Raw genomic sequence first — 23,092 nt, forward strand, 5'->3', positions numbered from 1 at the left:
TTCTTATATTACAATTTGACTATTTCTATTATTCCTTTGATAGTTGTGTTACTACCAAAAGCCATCTGGACATTCCTGGCCTGGGATGCCACCTGGGGCCACAGTGATGCCCAAGGCTCATCCTGATTCTCCCCCAGGCAAAGAGGGAGAGCTGTTGGGCTGACCATCTTAGCCACCACCTAGGCCCAGATTCAGGCCTTTGAGCTGGCCCACCCCAACATTCACCTGATGAATGACTGGAGCACATGAATGTACCAATCCTGCAGATCCAAAGCTAAAGGATCTCTATGACACAGGGCAACAACAGGATATCCAAGAGGAGTCCTAGTGAGGATCCAGTATTGATAGTGTAGCAGAAGCCAGAGGCCTCAAATAAGACCAATAATTCATTGCAAAAAACATTTGTAACTGAAGTTGTTTGGGCCAAAGACTATACTGTGTGACATAATAACACACACAGCTTCCACAGAGAGATTTGTTTGTTTGTTTGTTTGTTTGTTTTCTTTAAGAGGGGAGGATACAAGGGCAGAGGGTGGATATGAGGGGATGGAGGATACAAGGGTAGAGGGTGGATATGAGAGGATGGGGGATACAAAGGCAGAGGGTGGATATGAGGGGATGGAGGATACAAGGGCAGAAGGTGGATATGAGAGGATGGAGGATACAAGGGCAGAGGGTGGATATAAGGGGATGGAGGATACAAGGGCAGAGGGTGGATATGAGGGGATGGAGGATACAAGGGCAGAGGGTGGATATGAGGGGATGGAGGATACAAGGGCAGAGGGTGGATTTGAGAGGATGGAGGATACAAGGGCAGAGGGTGGATGTGAGGGGATGGAGGATACAAGGGCAGAGGGTGGATTTGAGAGGATGGAGGATACAAGGGCAGACGGTGGATATGAGAGGATGGGGAGATGAGTGGGACTGGGGTGCCTGATGTAAAATTACAAAGAATCAATAAAAAGATTTTTTTTGAGAGATTAATCTCTTTAAAAAAAGATTTTTTAAAGAGAGTGATGAATGAATGAATGAATGAATGAATGAACGAGAATCCTGCTAATTGATGTCAACAAATTCCAATGAGATAACTCACCTTTCTCATCAAAACATAGGTTCCATTACCTTGTTTTAAAGAGTTAATAATGTTTAATTTGTATTGAATATACAAGGGAAGGGCCACTCTCCTGTTAACTCTCTCTAACCCTTCTATGAATAAATGAATTACATGTGGGCATAGAAGTGGTAACTACAGAATGTCTTGGATCTCTTCTATCAGCACCAGGACTAGGACAAATGATGATTAAATATGAATAACTAGTCCTTTCTTGATGCATTATTCTTTGATGTCTTATTCTCATTGTTGGAACGGAATCCCTGATAAAGCATCTTAAGGGAAGATTCTGTCTTGGCTCAAGCTTAAGGCACAGTGCATCATAGCAGGGAATATAACATGGCTGGGTGGCTGTGAGCTACAGTAACAGGAACAGCAAGATGCTTGTTCATATCTTAGTGGTACAGAAGCAGAGGTAAGATGAGAAGCAGAGCTGTAAACCTCAAGGCTCACACCCCAATGACCCACTCTCTCCCACTAGCCCATACCTCTCAAAAGTTCCACAATCTCCCAAATATTTCTATCCACTTGGAACCAAGAGTATAAACATCTGAGCCTATTGGGGGCCATTTGCTAGCTGAACTGTAACAGGCAGATCCTTAGCTCTGCCCCATCTGAAGCTAATGGCATGTAAATATACCTCAGTATTTGCAGGCCACCACAAAGCTTTCTTCTTTTACCCACAGAAAGTGAGCCCATGTATACTTGTCACCTCCCTGTCTGTAGCACATCTTTAATGTTTCACGTTCTATTCCCTTCAGATAAGATGGGGATGCTTAGATATTTAAATGGTTCCAAAGCTACTGTTAAGTGAACTACTGAATGGGAAACAGATGTTCAAGAACTAAGGCAAGAAAACACTGGGAGAAGCAGCAGGAAGGAGAAGCCTTTAAAGGGTGCTGGGAGTCTGCTATTTTGTGATGGGAACTGGGTATCAAAAAAGGAAGACTGTGCTTCTATTTTATGGTTGCTCCAAGTCTTGCCTGTATACTACAAGAAAAGCAATTTAAGAGAGACAGGATTTACTTTAGCTCAAGCTTTAAGGTACGGTCTATCATGGTGGGGAGTGACAACAGTGGGAGCTTGAATCACATTCAAGTAGGGTCCCACCCATCACATTCCAAATCAGAGCCAGAAAGGGCTGGGTGCTGCTTGCTGTTGCCCAGTTTCATTCTCCACTGACGTAGTTCAGGACCCCCTGCCTTGGGAATGGACCTGGCCACAATGAGGACGACGTGTCCCTTATCAACCCACTACAGTTAATATGTCTCAAAAGTTAGAATGTGCAAACCTCTAAAGCAGAACTTCTATTTCCAGGAGGTGATTCTAAGAAAATAACCAGACACATTTTTGTATACACAACAGGTAAAGACATTCAGTACAAATTGTCTATATTAATGAAGCATCCAAAACAACCCTCATTTCAACTTATGGATTCATTCTTTCTGACCATTAAAAGTGATCTGGGGAAAAAAATGTCTAAAGCCCATTATTTTGGAAAAAAGATATTTTGGAAAATTCATTTATTTGGACATAAGAAAATCAGACTGGGGGAAAGCATGCATATGTATATATGAATTGCAAAATCTAGAAGGATTTGTTTACTAAAAATCCAGTAGTAAGTGTGTTTGAGTGATGGGATTATGGGTACCTAAGGCTGTTTGACTCGAGTTTAGATATATCATGTAGCTCCATAAAACCTGGTATAACACATCAGAATTTACACGGAGGATAAACTGTTCTGACACACTTAAACCTCCCCAAAACTGACAGATTTTATCATCGCCCTTAACAGATAAGGATCTAAGCCAGAGTTTAAGCAGTGTAAACCAATATTAGTCAACGAACAGTATCATGAAGGTCTACAAACTACAAATAACATGTCTTTTTAAAAATCTGTGCAATAAAGCGGGTTTTTTTTTGTTTGTTTGTTTTTGTTTTTAATCTTAGTAAAATCTTTTCATCTCAGCAGACCAGGGTTCCTGGAGTCTGGCCATGTGAATCATAGCACGGGTCTGGGGTTACTCAAGAGATGCATTTTTAAAACAATACTCTGTGGTCTTCGGAAGAAGTTCTGAGTCTGCCTGCTGAGTATTTATGTTGCTTTTCCTTTACAGTCACTGCCTTCCTTGTCGACTCCCTCCTTTGATTTATTTCATTCTTTGTAGACAATTCTTCAAGAAGCAACTAGGTCAAAGTCTCCACCCCCATAAGTTTGCCACTGGTGCTGGGCTCTGTGCCTGTCTCTCCTCCATCCTCCTTCCTAGACATTGATCTGCCTGGACCACAAGTTCATGTAAGAAGCCTTGTTTCATTAAACTCATCTCAGGCAGAACTTTAGATAATTTTGCATTTCCCTGACGCTGCTCACACGCTAGTGATTTTGCTTCATTATATTCTATGCTGATCTTCCCATCTGAGCGACATCTATTACTTACCAAGCAAGCTTCTGACCAGCAAAGCCTGTTCTCTGCTCTCTGCTTCTCTGATGGCTCAGTGTGGCAACTATAGTGCACCATCTGCTCAGACCCCTTCGGGTACCACTGTCCAGTAACAAGCCAAGGCTCCCTAGCGAGAGACTGAAGGATGCAGAGGCTTGGTGTTGGCCCATCCTGTGGGATACAAGACTCAAAAAAATGCAGCTTCTCATTTTCAGCTTAGTTCTTGTGGCTGCCAAAGCATATGGCCACAAACAGGGCGGGTTGAAACAATGGGCGAATAAGCTCACAACTCTGAGACCAAGAGTGTGAACTTGAAATTCATGGCTTCATCCCAAGTCTTTGAGGGAAAAACCCAGTGTATGTTTTTTGTCTCGTTTGCTGGTGCCTGCCAGCAGTCTTTGTTGATCCTTAATTTATATTTGTATAATTGTCTTCATATGTTCCTCCTGCCTGTGTGTGAATGTGTGTGTGTATGTGTGTGCTTGTGTGCTCCCTAGTACAAAGATAGTTGTCATTTGATTTAGAACCCATGTAGATGATCCAGAATTATTTGATCCTAAGACCTTAGATTGAATATGCAGAGACTTTTTTTTCCAAATAATGATACAGTCACGGGTCTCAGGTATATGGGGCAGAGCAGAGGTGAAATCATTCAATCCCCTCTGCTCAGGAACTTCAGGAAAATCTGGCCAAAACTTTCCCAGGGATATGCTGTGATCAGAGACCTTCCTGGCTTCACCTGTGGCAGGCCTGAGTGCTTCCAAAGGTCCATACCTGTCCATTCGCACTATTTTTAATCTTTGTATTTCCTTAATAAATCTCTGCAAGTCTGTGTTCATCTTGGTGACTGTTCTCTTGGAGAGGGCAGAGAAGGGTGACTGGGACATACAAAATCTAATATACATTTAATTTGCTTTGTGGTTGTTTCGTCTAGTTTTCGAGACAGGGTTTCTCTGTATAGCCCTGGCTGTCCTAGAACTCCCTCTGTAGACCAGGCTGGTCTCAAACTCAGACCTCTTCCTGCCTCTGTTTCCTGAGTGCTGGGATTAAAGAATCACTGTTACTTAATGAACACCAATGCTTGTCTTTATTCCTTCCATCTCACTTCAGTACAGGAAGAAACTGGGTTTCCTATATTTGTTGCTTAGGTTTTTGTCAACTTGATGCACGTTTGGGGGGGTTGGGGGGGAGGTAAGGAAACAGCAATTGAAAAACTGCCCCTATCTGATCGGCCTGTTGGCAGGTCTGTGATATATTTTCTTGACTATGACTGACTTGAGAAGGCCCCGCCACTGTGAGTGGTCCCAACTCTCAGGCAGGCAATCTGGGGTTACATAGGAGAGCAAAGTGAGCAAGCCAGTAAAAGCTCTTCGGCTTCAGTTCCTGCCTCCAGGTTCCTTCCCTAGCTTCCTGTCGGTTACCTGAAAACAACAACAAAAAAAGTAAGATGACATAAACACTTTTCTTTCCAAGATGGTCCTTAGTGCGTCGTCACAGCAACATAGACACAAACTAAAAAATATATACAATATCCCCCCACCCCATTTTCTGAATCTTTGTTCCTTTTGAGTGACTGCACCGTCTTTCTCAGCAGTTTTTCCAGTTTTCAATGCGTTGCCAGATTGCTTTATAAAAGCAGAGTGAGGAACTTGAGAAAGCTGACTAGATCAAACTCTTCTCTTTCCCTTAAGGATGATCATTGCACAACAACTTGGAAAATCTGGAGCTACTGTAGCCTCAAAGTCAGGTACTGTGTAAACTCAGTCCTCTTTCTTCTTACGGGTACCACCTCGTTCTTACTTCATTTTCATCAGTATGTGCTGCAACGTCATAGTTAATACGTTACCATAAACATGAATTGACAACCCACGAATGTGTCCATCTGAAGAGGGCAAAGACTAAAATCCATTCTTTATGACTGGAATCATAAACCATTTTGCAGCCACAGTCATAAATGCAGTTCAGAAAATTTTCATGCACTTCAGTTAGTAATTGCATTTGCCATTATCAAGTGCTTGGTAATACAGTACTTAGCTATTCTAAAGTCACTCAGGTATGCTAAAGAATTACACATGAATCTGGGAGAATTGCTGTATTTAGCTTTCCTCAATTATAGAGCTATGTATTGTTTGCAGGTATTTTTAATATCAAGTCCCTGAGATATGAGCATCTTCGTTTTTTTTTTGTAAAAATTAATACTTTTGATTGACAAATTATAATTGCATACATTTATGGGATACAATGTCATGTTTTGATATATGTAAACAATGTAGAATGATTAAATCAAGGTAATTAACATATCGATCATCTCACTATCATTTTTATAGTGAGAATTTTTAATTTGCTCTCCTTTTTGAAATATATAATTTATAGTTATTGTCTATAGTGGCCCTGCTCTGAAATCTTTCAAAACCCATTTCTCTGGGTTTTGGAATTTTCTTGCCTTGATCAGTAACTTGCCATTTCCTCCCTCCCAAACACTTCCAATTTGGTCTCTTCAAATGTATGAAAGTCCACAGGAAGCAAGACCTTGCAATATTTAGGCATTGTACCTGCCTGTGTCACTTGCCATAATGTCATTTGGTTCAAATTTCCTGCTTTTTAAAGGCTGACTATTATTCCACTGTGTGTAAGACACGATGCATGTTACATTTTTTTTTTAAAAATCCTTCCATTCATTGACAGATATTTTAGGGGATTTCATACCTTTGCTATTGTGAATAATTTTGCAATGAATGTGAGGATGGATATAGTTCCTTCAATGTATTGACTTCAGGTGTGTGTGCAAGGGTGTGTGTGTATGTGTGTGTGTGTGTGTGTTAGCTAGAAAGGCAATTCTAAGCCATTTGAAGGTCCCATTTTCAGGGTTCTGGGAAGCCTCCTTACTGTTTTCTATAATTCCCGTAGTAATTTACAACTGCCCGGAAGATGAATAAGTTCATTTCCTCTGTACCCTCCCTAGCACTTTCCATCACTCCTTTCCTTAAATATAAAAGCCACCCTTATGGCTATAAAGGTGAGATCTCATTATTGCAGTCTCCCTTTCTCTAATGACAGGCAGAATTTTTTTTAACATTCACCCTCTATTTTATTTATTATTATTATTATTTTGGTTTTTGGTTTTTCAAGATAGGGTTTCTCAGTGTAGCCTTGGCTGTCCTGGAACTGACTTTGTAGACCAGGCTGGCCTCGAACTCAGAAATCTACCTGCCTCTGCCTCCCAAGTTCTGGGATTAAAGGCATGTGCCACCACGCCCAGCCATACATTCACCCTCTATTAGATGCGTGGTCTGTTGGTATTTTCTTATATCTGTTGTCATCTCTTCACTTTACAGAACCCTTAGCTGCCCGCAGCTTTTTAGTGTGATGTGGTGCAGCTCATCCAGTCCTGCTTCTCTCTTGCCTAGGTTTTCATTTTCTTTTGTTATCCTTTCAGGATCTCGTTATATAGTTCAGGCTGACCTAGAATTCATGATTACCTTGCCCTTGTCTCTCAAGTGCCACCTGGTGAGTATGCACCCCCATATCCCAGCTCCACACCCATGTTGGAGAGACCACTCTTTCAGCATTATATTATTGTGCCTTTGTCAAAAACCCAATTGACTGTGAAGGCATGGATTTATTTCTCAGCATTCTACTGTACGTTACCGGTAAATGTGTCAGCTCTTAGGACAATTCCATGTTCTTTTGATCCTTATCACTTTATGATTTGAAACCAGGAAGTATGCTACCTCCATTTTTTCTGTTTACATAGAGAGTTTTCAACCCTGAGGGCATTTTATGGTTAACAGGAACTAAAGAGCTGGGATTTGCATTCATATTAAAAAAACCATTGGTAAGTTAGTTTTGGTGGTGTATAACTGTAGTCCCCACACTCAGGAGGTAGAAGTAGGTGGTCTGGGAGTTCAATGTCACTGTCAGCTACACAGTGATTCCAAGGCTGGTCTGAACTTCCTCAGGAAATAAACAAGCAAGGCCAGTCATGTTTTGATTCACATCACTCTGAACATGAAGATCTCCCTGGGGGAGAGGTGGGGACAACAAGGGCAGCCATTGTCACAGCAGTGATCCTTTAGGTCTACGATATACTGTTTCCCCATTTTTTTGTGTTTTCTTCAACTTCTCTCCTTAGGGTATTATAGTGTTTACATATAGTGGTGTCTTCCTGGTTGAATCTACACCGCAGTCTTTAGTTTTCATGATTATAAATTTGATTGCATCCTTAGCTGAAGAAACACATCTTTTTGTATGCCTATTCAAAATTGCTTTTCATCTCTGTTCTGCCCAATTATCCCCAAAGCAACTTTTGCAGGTGCAGCCATGTTGCTGTCACTTTGTGTCTGTGCTTGGGCAGGACCTTCTGTCTGTTGCTGCTTTGGCCGTCTCATGGTTGTGCATTTTGAACCATTGTTTTTAATACTATGTGCTTCTATAGGCTTAGCTTCTGACCATACAGCACTTACCATACAGCATCAACATTGCCTTGTCCCACTATTAGCTCACAGCGAACTCATGCTGTGACTTATGAGTTTGATGTCAAGCTTGTTTGTGTAGCTTGCACCATTTAACTTATGTTAGCTACCCCTATTGTTTTTAGAACTTTGGGGGTTTTAGCCCTCTTAGTTGAGATGAAAACTCCTTTATACATGTCTTCGCTAGGGCTTCTACTGCTGTGGCACCCTGACCATGACAACTCTTTCAAAGCAAAACATTTAATTGGGGCTGGGTTACAGTTCAGAGATTTAGTCTATTATCATCATAGCAGGAAGCATGGTAGCTCACAGGCAGACGTGGTGCTGGAGAAGGAGCTGAGAGTTTTACATCCAGATTTGCTAGGCAACAGGAAGAGACGGAGACACACTTCCTCCATATTACCACATCTACTCCAACAAGGCCACACTTTCTAATAATGCTACTCCCTGTGAGCCTATGAGGGCCATTTTCTTTCAAACTACCGTAGCACATCGAACTGATAGTATTAGAGAATTCTGAGTATGACTGTCATTGCTTATGCCATGTGTGTTTTTATGTTTTCTCATGGTAATCTTTATTTCTTGCTGTTATACATGAATAACCTTTCACTTTAGCTTGAAAACCAAACCTCCTCTTAGCAATTCTTGGGAAGCAGGCATTGTGTGTGTGGTGGTAGGGCTGTTTTAGCCTTTATGGCTATGCCAGTGAAAGATTAGGACTGTGAAAAATGGGAACGGGAGCTGAAGCTTCCTGGGTGTGGGTGTAATATGGCCAACTGCTTCAAGCTCTTTATTTCCGTGCTGTGATGGACTGTATCCTACAATGATGAGTCAGAACAAGGTGTAGCTCCCTGGCATTGCTTTTGTCTGGCCGTTTCATCAAAGCAACAGGAGAAACTACGACAGTGATAAGGAACTTGCCTGGATCTTATCTAGGGAAGTTTTTAGCTTGCTTATTTCTGAAGAATAGCACTTCAGGCAGCCTTGATAGGCATCTTGTTTCCCTTCATGACTTTGTGTGTCTTGCCCTAGTGTCTCCTAACTTGCAAAATTTCTGATTGAGAAATCTATTGAGTCATGTTGGAACTCCCTTGAAAATAGCAGCTCTTGTTGCTTTGTTTTATTCTTTAGGGTTTTTTTTTCTCTTTTTTCTTTTTTTAAAAGATTTATTTATTTTATTTATACGAGTACACTGTAGCTGTCTTCAGACACGCCTGAAGAGGACTTCAGATCCCATTACAGATGGTTGTGAGCCACCATATGGTTGCTAGGAATTGAACTCTGGACGTCTACAAGATCAGTTAGTGCTCTTAACCACTGAGTCATCTCTCTAACCCCCACCCTTTTCTTTGCCTTTGAATTTTTTTTCTTTTTCTTTCTTTTTTCTTTTTTTAAATTGAGTTTGACAATTGACCTTAGAAAATTCCATTCCATTCATTTTCTTCTCAAGATCTGGTAAATGTTGTATTTTTGTATTTTGGGGGCTGTAACTGTTGACTTCTACCTCTTTGCCCACATCTTTCTTCCTAATATGAAGGTTGGTTCTATGAATCATGTCCTTTTCCATCCCTTTTCCTTTGGCTTCTCTGGTCTAGACTTTTCATAATTCTTTTTTTTTTTCCTCAAATGCCTTATGTATGAGGAAATGATAACCACTTCCAGTCTTTTTGAGTATTGTTTAGAGAGACTCTTGCTACTTATTCCTGCCTAGGTGAGCTGACTGAGATCAAGTAAACCCTGGGGTTGAGTTCTAATGTTGTGCTGGGTGGCCTCTCGTGATTTGAGGTCAAATGGCAATCTTTGGTTCTTCTCCATCATCTGGTGAGACCATTCAGAAATTGCCATCAGATGGCATTGCTGACTAGACTTTGTGACTACCTCTGGTCGGGGAGCATTTCAGATTGTCCTTTTCTGGAAACCATGTTATTTGAAAACTGTAGTTAGTGAGGGGGGTGTGTGTTATGGGTCTAGATGTTAGATAAGGTATCTGGGGTTGCTTCCTGACCACATGGAATAGACACAGTTATACATAGTAGTCCATAGATAGGTGTTGATTAATGTTAACCTCTTGGCCTAGGATATTCTTAAGCAGAACAGCAGATTTGATGGGGCTGGGGTAAAAGTGGGCTCAGTACCACTTGGCACTTTCTATGTCTGAGCTCTGGTCTATAGTTGTCTCCCAATGTAAGAAAGAAAGAGGACCAGGGTTCAGATCACCTCTCCTATACCAGAGTTAGGCAGGGCCAGTGACTTCCATGTGGCTAATTGTTGCTCTGCAGTTGATTTGTGGCTTTGGCAAGACTTAATCTGTGTTGGATCAGTGCTGAATTACATCTGCACTAATGTTAAAGCTATATGTTCCTGACACTTGTAATTGTCGACCTTCTGTTGTATCTTCACACAAGGGGACTTTATCAGAAGTCCCCAGACACTGGGGAAAGCTGGGTAGGCTGGAGCATGGAAGAACCATGAGAGTCATTTTCTACAACATGATACTATCAGCTAGTTAATCTCATATAGCAGTACCATTGGCTACGATGCAGAGTAACTACCAAGATCTGCACACTTGTTCATATGAGCTGGGCCTACACTGTGTCTTAACTGGTCTCAGGTAGTCTAATCTTGCCAGCACTCCAAAATGTCTAATGAAGACCTCCTTCTAATAGAAGTAGACCTCCTGTGAAAGACCCATTGTAGGAAATCATAACGCAAATGAGTATCTGCCCCCAGCTCCTTTTCTCTTGACAGGAACTGCATTGGGGAGGATTCCTTGTTTCAGGAAGGGATGAAGTGTTCAGAGAGAGCTCCTCTTCCTATCTTTTAATCATATCATTCCTCTCCTGCAATTCAAAAGGCAGCTTGGCATCATGCCTGAGTCTGAGATAATCCTAGTGATATTCTTGCCTACCGATAGCTGCCAGTTGGGTTTCTGAGGAAACAGAGGGCTGAATCCAAAAATTCTATTCTTCTGCCTCACCGACATCATTGTCCTTGTTGATTGGGATTTTAGACTATAGAAAACAGTGATTATATTATAAATCTGCAACACAATTGTCTAAGTAATGTGTCTCAGAAAAGTTGTATTAGAGTACTTCCCTTACCCTATTCCCAACCTTCCTGTGGTGCTTTGAATAGGTTTGGCCCCCATATGTGTTTGAATAATTGGCCCATGGGTACTATTAGGAGGTGTGGCCTTGTTGGAGAAAGTGTGTCACTGTGGAGTGGTTCTGAGGTCTCTGTGCTCATGCTCTGCCCAGTGCGGAATACTAGTCACCTCCTGGATGCCTTCAGATTAAAATATAGAACTCTTGGTTCCTCCAACACCACATCTACATCGAAGCTCAGGGCACTAAGATTTAAAATGTATTTGAGATATACTACTCCCAGGCCTAAGCTTCTATACATCAAAACATTAAGTTCATGAGATAGTATCTAAAAATGTAAAAACTCAAGTGTATTTTTAGAAATAATTTGAGTGACATTTATGAATATGATCCATTTAAGGTTTTTTCCCCACTCTTCCTAAATGTAAACAAAAAGATGAGTGGGCCAGGCTAGGACTGTGCTTTATCAAGTCAGGATCATGTTACACTAGAAAATGCTTCATTTCTATTTGAATATTTTCCCACAGCACAATAGTTTTTGGCGGTGACTGAACTAATCACTTAATTTATAAATGGGCTGAGTTTAATATTTTCATGACAAAGCTTTGGTCTGAGTGACCAATGGTCACTGTAACTTAGGACTATTCAAACCTGGATTGCTTTGAAATGGAATCTATATATGTGGGGTGTGTGTGGGGGGGGTGTAGAATAGAGGAACACTGCAGTGCAAGCCCTGTATTCTTTTATTTGAGGCAATCTCCTTGTTATTTGCTGTTGCATATGCCAGACTAGCTGGCTTGGCCTGTGAGACATTTTAAATCTTAGTGCCCTGAGCACATTTTGTCGATGTAGACAAAATCCTAAGAGTCCTAACATAGTTCTGTCCAGTAGTAAGGAAACCTCTTTGGGTGAAAATGTCTGTCCTTGTTCATCCCAATCACAGACAGAAGTTAAGAACCCTTTTAGGGGTTGGTGGGTTTCATTTACCATCCCATGAGTGAGCTAGGAAGTCTTAAGTGGATCACAGAAGTGCTCAAAAAGTAAAAGTGTCAGTCAAAGGCCTCAAGTTCTCTATTCATTCAGACAGGGCATTGAACAGACATGACACTCTGGCCAGTTCACAAGAAGGGTGACTGATTGTCCTGGTTATCCTTGTTACAGAAAGATGTACCCAGGAAACCAGAATCTACTGGTAACCATTCCAATTCTCCAATACCAGTAGTCCACCATTGCTTTTCCAGTAGACTATGTAGAGAATTCCCAAGGAATATTTAGGCTTCACTGGAACTCTTCCAGTCTTGCAAGAAAATTGCTAATGAGGGAGTGCTCTGACCCCGGACTCAGGCAAGATAGCCATCTTCTATCCCAGGTCTCACAGAAACCAGTCTGCACAGGAGAGTGCACAGGCAATAGAAGCAACAGAGCTTCTTGGACAGGGTTTCTTCGGGCCATCATCCTCAGCCAGGAGACAGAGCTGATCCTCAGGCCTCTGTACACCTTCCCCGCCAGAGGAGAGTTTGCCTGTAGTGAGTGCTCTGACCCCTGGGACTCAGGAGAGAATTGGACTCCCAGGATTGCTGACAGAGACTAACAGAAACATAAGAGGAACAACCTCCAGCCAGAGACAGATAGAACTTCTAACACCAGAGATTACCAGATAGCAAAAGGCAAATGCAAGAATCTTACTAACAGAAACCAAGACCACTCAGCATTATTAGAACCCAGTACTCCCACCACAGCGAGCCCTGGATACCCCAACACACCCAAAAACCAAGACTTGGATTTAAAAGCATATCTCATGATGCTGGTAGAGGACATCAAAAAGGGCTTTAATAACTCACTTAAAGAAATACAGGAGAACACTGCTAAACAAGAAGATAGAAGTCCTTAAAGAGGAAACACAAAAATCCCATAAAGAATTACAGGAAAACACAATCAAACAGGCAATGGAATTGAACAAAACCATCCAAAATCTAAAAAATGGAAGTAGAAACAATAAAGAAAACCCAAACGGAGACAAATCTGGAGATAGAAATCCTAGAAAAGAAATCAGGAATGTGTGAGCATCACCAACAAGAGATGGAAGAGAGAATCTCAGGTGCAGAAGATGCCATAGAAAACATGGACACAACAATCAAAACTATTGCAAAAACCAAAAAGCTCCTAACTCAAAATATTGAGGAAATCCAGACACAATGAGAAGACCAAACCCTAGGGATAATAGGTAGAGATGAGAATGAAGATTTTCAACTTAAAGGGTCAGTAAATATCTTAAACAAAATTATAGATGGAAACTTCCCTAACCTAAAGAAAGAGATGCCCATGAACATACAAGAGGCCTACAGAACTCCAAATAGACTGGACCAGAAAAGAAATTTCTCCCAACACATAATAATCAGAACAACAAATGCACTAAATAAAGATAGAATATTAAAAGCAATAAGGGGAAAAGGTCAAGTAACATATAAAGGCAAGCCTATCAGAATTACACCAGACTTCTCACCAGAGACTATGAAAGCCAGAAGATCCTGGACAAATGTTATACAGACATTAAGAGAACACAAATTCAGGCTTCTATACCCAGCAAAACTCTCAATTAACATAGAGGGAGAAACTAAAGTATTCCATGACAGAACCAAATTCACATAGTATCTTTCCAGGAGTCCAGCCATTCAAAGGACAATAATGGGAAAACACCAACACAAGGAGGAAAACTATGCCTTAGAAAAAGCAAGAAAGTAATCCTTCAACAAACCTAAAAGAAGATAGCTGCAAGAACAGAACCCCAACTCTAAAAACAAAAATAACAGGAAGCAGCAATTACTTTTCCTTAATATCTCTTAATATCAATGGACTCAATTCTCCAATGAAAAGACATAGACTAAGAGACTGGCTACATAAACAGGACCCAACTTTTTGCTGCATACAGGAAACCTACCTCAGGGACAAAGACAGACACTACCGCAGAGTAAAAGATTTCCAAGCAAATGGTCTGAAGAAACAAGCTGGAGTAGCCATTCTAATATCGAATAAAATTGACTTCCAACCCAATGTTATCAAAAAAGGCAAGGAGGGACATTTGTGTTCTCTTCATACTCATCAAAGGTAAAATCTTCTGAGATGAACTCTCAATTCTGAACATCTTTGCTCCAAATGCAAGGGCATCCATATTCACTAAAAAAAAAAACTATAGTAAAGCTCAAAGCACACTTTGCACCTCACATAATAATAGTGGGAGACTTCAACACCCCACTCTTATCAATGGACAGATCCCAGAAACAGAAACTAAACAGAGACACATTGAAACTAACTGAAGTTATGAACTAAACGAATTTAACAGATATCTACAGAACATTTTATCCTAAAACAGGAAGATATACTTCTCAAAACCTCATGGTACCTTCTCCAAAATTGACCATATAATTGGTTACAAAACAGGCCTCAACAGACACAAAAATATTGAAATTATCACATGCATCCTGTCAGATCACCACGGACTAAGGCTGACCTTCAATAACAACATAAATAACAGAAAGCCAACAATCGTGTGGAAGCTGAACAACACTCTACTGAATGATAACTTGATCAAGGAATAAAGAAAAAATGAGTTAAAGACTTTTTAGAGTTTAATGAAAATGAATACAGAACATATCCAAACTTATGGGACACAATGAAGCACTACTAAGAGGAAAACTCATAGCCCTGAGTGCCTCCAAAAAGAAACTCGAGAGAGCATACACTAGCAGCTTGACAACATACCTAAAAGCTCTAAAACAAAAGGAAACAAATTCACCCAAGAGGTGTAGACTGCAGGAAAAAAATCAAACGCAGGGCTGAAGTCAACCAAGTGGAAACAAAAAGAACTATTTAAAGAATCAACCAAACCAGGAGCTGATTTTTTGAGAAAATCAACAAGATAGATAAACCCTTAGCCAGACTGACTAGACCACAGGGGCAGTATACTAATTAACAAATCAGAAATGAAAAGGGAGACATAACAACAGAACCTGAGGAAATCCCAAGCATCATCAGATCCTACTAGGCAAGGCTATACAAAACAAAACTGGAAAATCTGGGCAACATGGACAATTTTCTAGACAAATACCAGGTACCAAAGTTAAATCTGGATCAGATTAATGATCTAAACAATCCCATATTCACTAAAGAAAGAGAAGCAGTCATTAATAGCCTCCCAACAAAAAAAAAAAAGCCCAGGACCAGATGGGTTTACTGCAGAGTTCTATCACATCTTCAAAGAAGACCTAATTCCAATTCTCCTCAAACTATTCCACAAAAGAGAAACAGAAGGTACTCTACCCAATTCATTCTATGAAGCCACAATTACTCTGATACCTAAAACACACAAAGAACCAACAAACAAAGAGAACTTCAGACCAATTTCCTGTATAAATATCGATTCAAAAATACACAATAAAATTCTTACAAACCAAATCTACAAAGAGATCAAAATGATCATCCATCATCCCTGGGATGCAGGATGGTTTAATATACAGAAAGCCATCAATGTAATCCACTATATAAAAACCTCAAAGACAAATGCTGAGATGCTGAGAAAGCATTTGACAAAATCCAACACCCATTCATGATAAAATTCTTGGAAAGATCCAGGAATTCAAGGCCCATACCTAAACATAATAAAAGCAATATACTGCAAACCGGTAGCCAACATCAAACTAAATGGTGAGAAACTCGAAGCAATCCCACTAAAATCAGGGACTAGACAAGGCTGCCCACTTTCTCCCTACCTATTCAATATAGTACTTGAAGTTCTAGCCAGAGCAATTTGACAACAAAAAGACATCAAGGGGATACAAATTGGAAAGGAAGAAGTCAAAATATCACTATTTGCAATATGATAGTATATAAAATTGACCCTAAAAATTCCACCAGGGAACTCCTAAACTTGATAAACAACTTCAGTGCAGTAGCTGGATATAGAATTACCTCAAAGAAATCAGTAGCCTTTCTCAATAAAAAGTATAAACAGTCTGAGAAAGAAATTAGGGAAACAACACTCTTCACAATAGACACAAATAATATAAAAATACCTTGGTGTGACTCTAAGTAAGTGAAAGATCTGTATGATAAGAACTTCAAATCTGTCAAGAAAGAAATTGAAGAAGATCTCAGAAGATAGAAAGATCTCCCATGCTCATGGGTTGGCATTATTAATATAGTAAAAATGGCTATCCTGCTGAAAGCAATCTACAGATTCAATGAAATCCCCATCAAAATTCCAACTCAATTCTTCACTGAGATAGAAAGGGCAATTTGCAAATTCATCTGGAATAATAAAAAACCTAGGATAGCAAAAACTCTTCTCAACAATAAAAGAACCTCTGGTGGAATCACCATGCCTGACCTCAAGCTGTAATACAGAGCAATTGTGATAAAAAGTGCATGGTACTGGTACAGCGACAGACAAGTAGATCATTGGAATAGAATTGAAGACCCAGAAATGAACCCACACACCTATGGTCACTTGATCTTTGACAAGGGAGCAAAAACCATCCAGTGGGGAAAAAAAGACAGTGCTTCCAACAAATGGGTGCTGGCTCAACTCGCAGTTATCAAGTAGAAGAATGTGAATTGATCCATTCTTATCTCCTGTACAAAGCTCAAGTCTAAGTGGATCAAGGAACTCACCATAAAACCAGAGACACTGAAACTTATAGAGGAGAAAGTGGAGGGAAAGCCTTGAAGATATGGGCACAGGGGAAATATTCCTGAACAGAACAGCAATGGCTTGTGCTGTAAGATCAAGAATTGACAAATGGGACCTCATAAAATTGCAAAGCTTAAAAAAAGGCAGAAAGACACTATCAATAAGACAAAAAGGCCACCAACAGATTGGGAAAGAGTTTTTTACCAATCCTAAACCCGATAGGGGACTAATGTCCAACATATACAAAGAACTCAAGAAGCTGAACTCCAGAAAACCAAATAACCCTATTTTAAAAATGGGGTACAGAGCTAAACAAAGAATTCTCAACTGAGGAATACCGAATGGCGGAGAAGCACCTGAAAAAATGTTCAACATCCTTAATCATCAGGGAAATGCAAATTAAAACAACCCTGAGATTCCACCTCACACCAGTCAGAATGGCTAAGATCAATAATTCAGGTGACAGAAGATACTGACCAGTATGTGGAGAAAGAGGAACACTCCTCCATTGTTGGTGGGACTGCAAGCTTGTACAACCACTCTGGAAATCAGTCTGGTGGTTCCTCAGAAAATTGGACATAGTAGTACCGGAAGATATCCAGCAATACCTCTCCTGGGCATATATCCAGAAGATGTCCCAACCGGTAAAAAGGACACATGCTCCACTATATTTATAGAAGTCATATTTATCATAGCCAGAAGCTGGAAAGAACCCAGATGTCCCTCAACAAAGGAATGGATGCAGAAAATGTGGTACATTTACATAATAGAGTGCTACTCAGCTATTAAAAGCAAATAATTTATGAAATTCTTAGGCAAATGGATGGATCTGGAGGATATCATCCTGAGTGAGGTAACCCAATCACAAAAGAACACACATGATATGCACTCACTAATAAGTGGATATTAGCCCAGAAACTTAGAATACCCAAGATACAATTTGCAAAACAGATGAAATCCAAGAAGGAAGACCAAAGTGTGGATACTCCGTTCCTTCTTAGAACGAGGAACAAAATACCCATGGAAGGAGTTACAGAGACAAAATTCGGAGCTGAGAGGGAAGGAAGGACCAACCAGAGACTGCCTCACCCTCGGATCCATCCCATAAACAACCACCAAACCCAGACAGTATTGCATATGTCAACAAAATTTTGCTGACAGGACCCTGATATAGCTGACTCTTTGAGGCTATGCCACTGCCTGGAAAATACAGAAGTTTATGCTCACAGTCATCTATTGGATGGAACACAAGGCCCCCAGTGAATGAGCTAGAAAATGTACCCAAGGAGCTGAAGGTGTCTGCAACCCTATAGGATGAACAACAATATGAACTAACCAGCAACCCACGGAACTGTGTCTCTAGTTGCATATGTAGCAGAGGATGGTCTAGTTGCCCATCAATGGGAGAAGAGGCCCTTGGTCTTGTGAAGATCATATGCCCCAGTACGGGGGAATGCCAGGGCCAGGAAGCAGGAGTGTGTGAGTTAGAGCAGGGCAGGGGGAGGGGATAGAGGACTTTTGGAGAGGAAACTAGGAAAGGGGATAGCATTTGAAATGTAAATAAAGAAAATATCTAATTTTTAACAAGAAGAAGAAGAAGAAGAAGAAGAAGAAGAAGAAGAAAGAAAGAAAAGAAGAAGAAGAAGACGAAGAAAGAAAAGAAGAAGAAGAAGAAGAAGAAGAAGAAGAAGAAGAAGAAGAAGAAGAAGAAGAAGAAGAAGAAGAAGAAGAAGATGATGATGATGATGATTGGTAATTCTCAGGTTACAAATAGCAGGGAAGAAAATTCTGACCCGTTGTTTCTCCCTAAGCAGTCCAGGTTTGTGATCTGGAACTCTGCATCATCTCAAAGCTGCTATTCAGCCTCCCCAATTCCTCACTGATCTGCCACCCAGAGGATGGATACACTGAGGCCTGAGTCAGCCTCTGGGATTTCAGAACTAGATCTTCTCATTACTGGGCCATTTGCTCAAGTAACCCAGGACACATTTCTCCATTCTTTGCTGTGTAATAACTGCTATTCAACTTGCTGTAGACACTATAAGGAACAAAGCAAGCCACATACTTATGCTCAGTAAGCTTGTATTTTTTTAAGAGAGGGAAATGGCCAGTAAAAGGTATTTTGGGTCATGACAAATGCTCTTTCTGAATTTGGTAAACTACAGTTCTTCCCACTAACAGCTAGTAAGTAGCCGTTGGGTTCTGTGACATCGCCAGCTGTTGCTTGCTCAGAGGGAACAAGCAGAAATGTTCTAATATAGAGCTTCTTTCACTTAACATGCATCAAACTTCCAGAGGGTCTTATTAAAATGCAAATTTTGATTCCAGTGGACCTGGACTGTGTCTTAAAGTGAACCTTTTACAACTGCTTAACGTACCTCCTCCACCTTAACTCATCTTTAATGTGTCACTTCTTTATAACCAACTAGAGGACGAAGGTACAGCGGCTATTTACCAGCCCCCACTGGGTTTGTCATACAAAGGGCAACTTCCTTCTCCACTCTCAATCGAGCTGTGAAATATCTCATTAGAGTAGTAGTGAATAAGTACGAGTCCTGTGTGCTGGGAAAATCCTGCTCCATGGTGGCTCATCTAGGTCCCACTTTACAACTGCCCTCATCACATCGACAGAACCACAACAAGCCCTGGGAGAGCCAACGAGAGCCAACGGGAAAGTACCATTGTAAAAATGAAGACAGCTGCTTCCACAATAGAGCTAATTGCATGCTGCATCACAGATCTAAATTAGTAGTGAAAACAGTTATAAAAACTGACAGACAGTGAAACATGACTCACTTGAGAGCCGCTGCCAGCCAGGCACACTGTCCTTGGCCAGTGTTCAAAAACTCACACCTGCATTTTTCTTCAATAGTAAATACAGAAGATGTAATTACTAGGAAAACATATGCCACTTTCCCAATGTGACACTACTATTTTCTTCCTTGCCACCATGAGTGGCATGGTTCTAAACTGACCACAATACTTATTTATACCCAGAAGGTTCCACAGAAACTGATCTCAGCTAAGACTTAGGATGAGTTACTATTCGCATATTAGAGTCTGTCATTAGTTTATACAGTTTTCAATGGTGTGTTTTGCCAACAAGAAATTTCTCAGTGTCTTCTCAACTTCTCAAGGAAAACTTAAATTTTATTATATAAGAAGTATCCATTCCCAGTTGCACATGAATATACCAGTCAGCTGGAATACTCAAGCAGCAGTGAGTCAGGGTGTCTTCCCTAGCTCCCTTCTCAGCTATCCAGTAATTGCTGTCTCAATAAGAAACAGATGTTCCAAGAAGACTTCATCTGTTCCTGCAGTCTAAACACATTTCTGCCTCCTCAGCTACAATGTGCTCTAGAGAGTCTGTAGATTCTGAAATGATACATATGAATCCTTCCAGGTACAACTAACAGAGGGCACTCTCCCTCATAGTAGGTATGTCGCTAGCAGTGATAAAGAACTCTTGGGTATCTGACCAGCTAGGTGTAGGTAATGACCCTACAAAGATGATGCCCTTTGAGCTAGTTGTCAAAGATAAATCTTCTCCATCCAAAATAGCCCAGAGAAGCCAAAGGGTTAGACACCACTAAGCTAAAGTGTGACAGCTCAGGTTCTAATCATTACATTATTACAGTCTCATCTGATATTTTTAAATATACAAATTGTAATGAAATTTATTTCCCAACAAAGAATAATTTCATTGTGAAACCAGTTTAGAGAGCTTGTTTAATGTCCAGATGACAAGCCTGTCTTTGGAATGTTTCAGCTTTGCCTAGTGGAACATTGGCATTGTAAGTTGTAAAGCTACGTATTGACTAATACTTTCCCCTTCTTCAGTTAATTAGTCAAATAAAACATAAGTGCAGAAACATTTATGAGATTTCTACTTGATTTATCAATATCCAAGATTGAGGACTAAAAATATAGTATTTTCTTCATGTAAGAGAGGCCAGGAAACTTTATGAATATTTTTCATGTCATATTACTTTGTAAGTAAAATATTTATATAAACAAAAGTCCTATTAGTATCAATTTTGAGAATGTGAGGAACATGTATCCAATTCTAGATGGGGGCCCTGTATTTCATGTTTATAACTTGTGTTTGTATCTCTGAATCTCCCAGATTCATTAGTAGGTATCCACCAAATCCAATCTTTTTTTTTTTTTATCATTGAAAGATACTTTATCAAATCTCTTAACAATGAGACAGCATCCTCCATTCATGCTTGTAAAACTGCCAATAGGGTCAGTTCTCCTCATTTTGTAGAACTGAAATCAGATAGTTCACCTAGTTGCTGAAAGCCTTTTCATCTAAACAGGTGCCTTTGATTCTTTTTTTTCTTAATTTTTAATATTTTTTATTACATATTTTCCTCAATTACATTTCCAATGCTATCCCAAAAGTCCCCCATACCGCCCCCCACTTCCCTACCCACCCATTCCCATTCTTTTGGCCCTGGCATTCCCCTATATTGGGGCATATAAAGTTTGCAAGTCCAATGGGCCTCTCTTTCCAGTGATGGCCGACTAGGCCATCTTTCGATACATATGCAGCTAGAGACAAGAGCTCCGGGGTACTGGTTAGTTCATCATGTTGTTCCAAATATACGGTTGCAGATCCCTTTAGCTCCTTGGGTACTTTCTCTAGCTTCTCCATTGGGAGCCCTGTGATACATCCAATAGCTGACTGTGAGCATCCACTCCTGTGTTTGCTAGGCCCCAGCATCGTCTAACAAGAGACAGCTATATTTGGGACCTTTCAGCAAAATCTTGCTAGTGTATGCAATGGTGTCAGCGTTTAGAAGCTGATTATGGGACGGATCCCTGAATACAGCAGTCTCTAGATGGTCCATCCTTTCATCACAGCTCCAAACTTTGTCTCTGTAACTCCTTCCATGGGTGTTTTGTTCCCAATTCTAAGAAGGGGCACAGTGTCCACACTTTGGTCTTCATTGTTCTTGAGTTTCATGCGTTTAGCAAATTGTATCTTATATCTTGGGTATCCTAAGTTTTGGGCTAATATCCACTTATCAGTGAATACATATTGTGTGAGTTCCTTTGTGATTGTGTTACCTCACTCAAGATGATGCCCTCCAGGTCCATCCATTTGGCTAGGAATTTCATAAATTCATTCTTTTTAATAGCTGAGTAGTACTCCATTGTGTAAATGTACCATAATTTCTGTATCCATTCCTCTGGTGAGGGACATCTGGGTTCTTTCCAGCTTCTGGCTATTATAAATAGGGCTGCTATGAACATAGTGGAGCATGTGTCCTTCTTACCGGTTGGGACATCTTCTGGATATATGCCCAGGAGAGGTATTGCTGGATCCTCCGGTAGTACTATGTCCAATTTTCTGAGGAAGCGCCAGACTGATTTCCAGAGTGGTTGTACAAGCTTGCAATCCCACCAGCAATGGAGGAGTGTTCCTCTTTCTCCACATCCCCGCCAGCATCTGCTGTCACCTGAATTTTTGTTCTTAGCCATTCTGACTGGTGTGAGGTAGAATCTCAGGGTTGTTTTCATTTGCATTTCCCTGATGATTAAGGATGTTGAACATTTTTTCAGGTGCTCCTCTGCCATTCGGTATTCCTCAGGTGAGAATTCTTTGTTCAGTTCTGAGCCCCATTTTTTAATGGGGTTATTTGACTTTCTGGAGTCCACCTTCTTGAGTTCTTTATATATATTGGATATTAGTCCCTTATCTGATTTAGGATAGGTAAAGATCCTTTCCAAATCTGTTGGTGGTTTTTTTGTCTTATTGATGGTGTCTTTTGCCTTGCAGAAGCTTTGCAGTTTCATGAGGTCCCACTTGTCAATTCTCGATCTTAAGGCACAAGCCATTGCTGTTCTATTCAAGAATTTTTCCCCTGTGCCCATACCTTCAAGGCTTTTCACCACTTTCTCCTCTATAAGTTTCAGTGTCTCTGGTTTTATGTGAAGTTCCTTGATCCACTTAGACTTGACCTTAGTACAAGGAGATAGGAATGGATTGATTAGCATTCTTCTACATGTTAACAACCAGTTGTGCCAGCACCATTTGTTGAAAATGCTGTCTTTCTTCCACTGGATGTTTTTAGCTCTCTTGTCGAAGATCAAGTGACTGTAGGTGTATGGGTTCATTTCTGGGTCTTCAATTCTATTCCATTGGTCTATTTGTCTGTCACTATACCAGTACCACGCAGTTTTTATCACAATTGCTCTGTAGTAAAGCTTTAGGTCCGGCATGGTGATTCCACCAGAGGTTCTTTTATCCTTGAGAAGAGTTTTTGCTA

This window comes from Mus caroli, unplaced genomic scaffold, assembly GCF_978045245.1.
Source record: "Mus caroli unplaced genomic scaffold, Mus_caroli_1 scaffold_7, whole genome shotgun sequence".
Classification (NCBI taxonomy): Eukaryota; Metazoa; Chordata; class Mammalia; order Rodentia; family Muridae; genus Mus; species Mus caroli.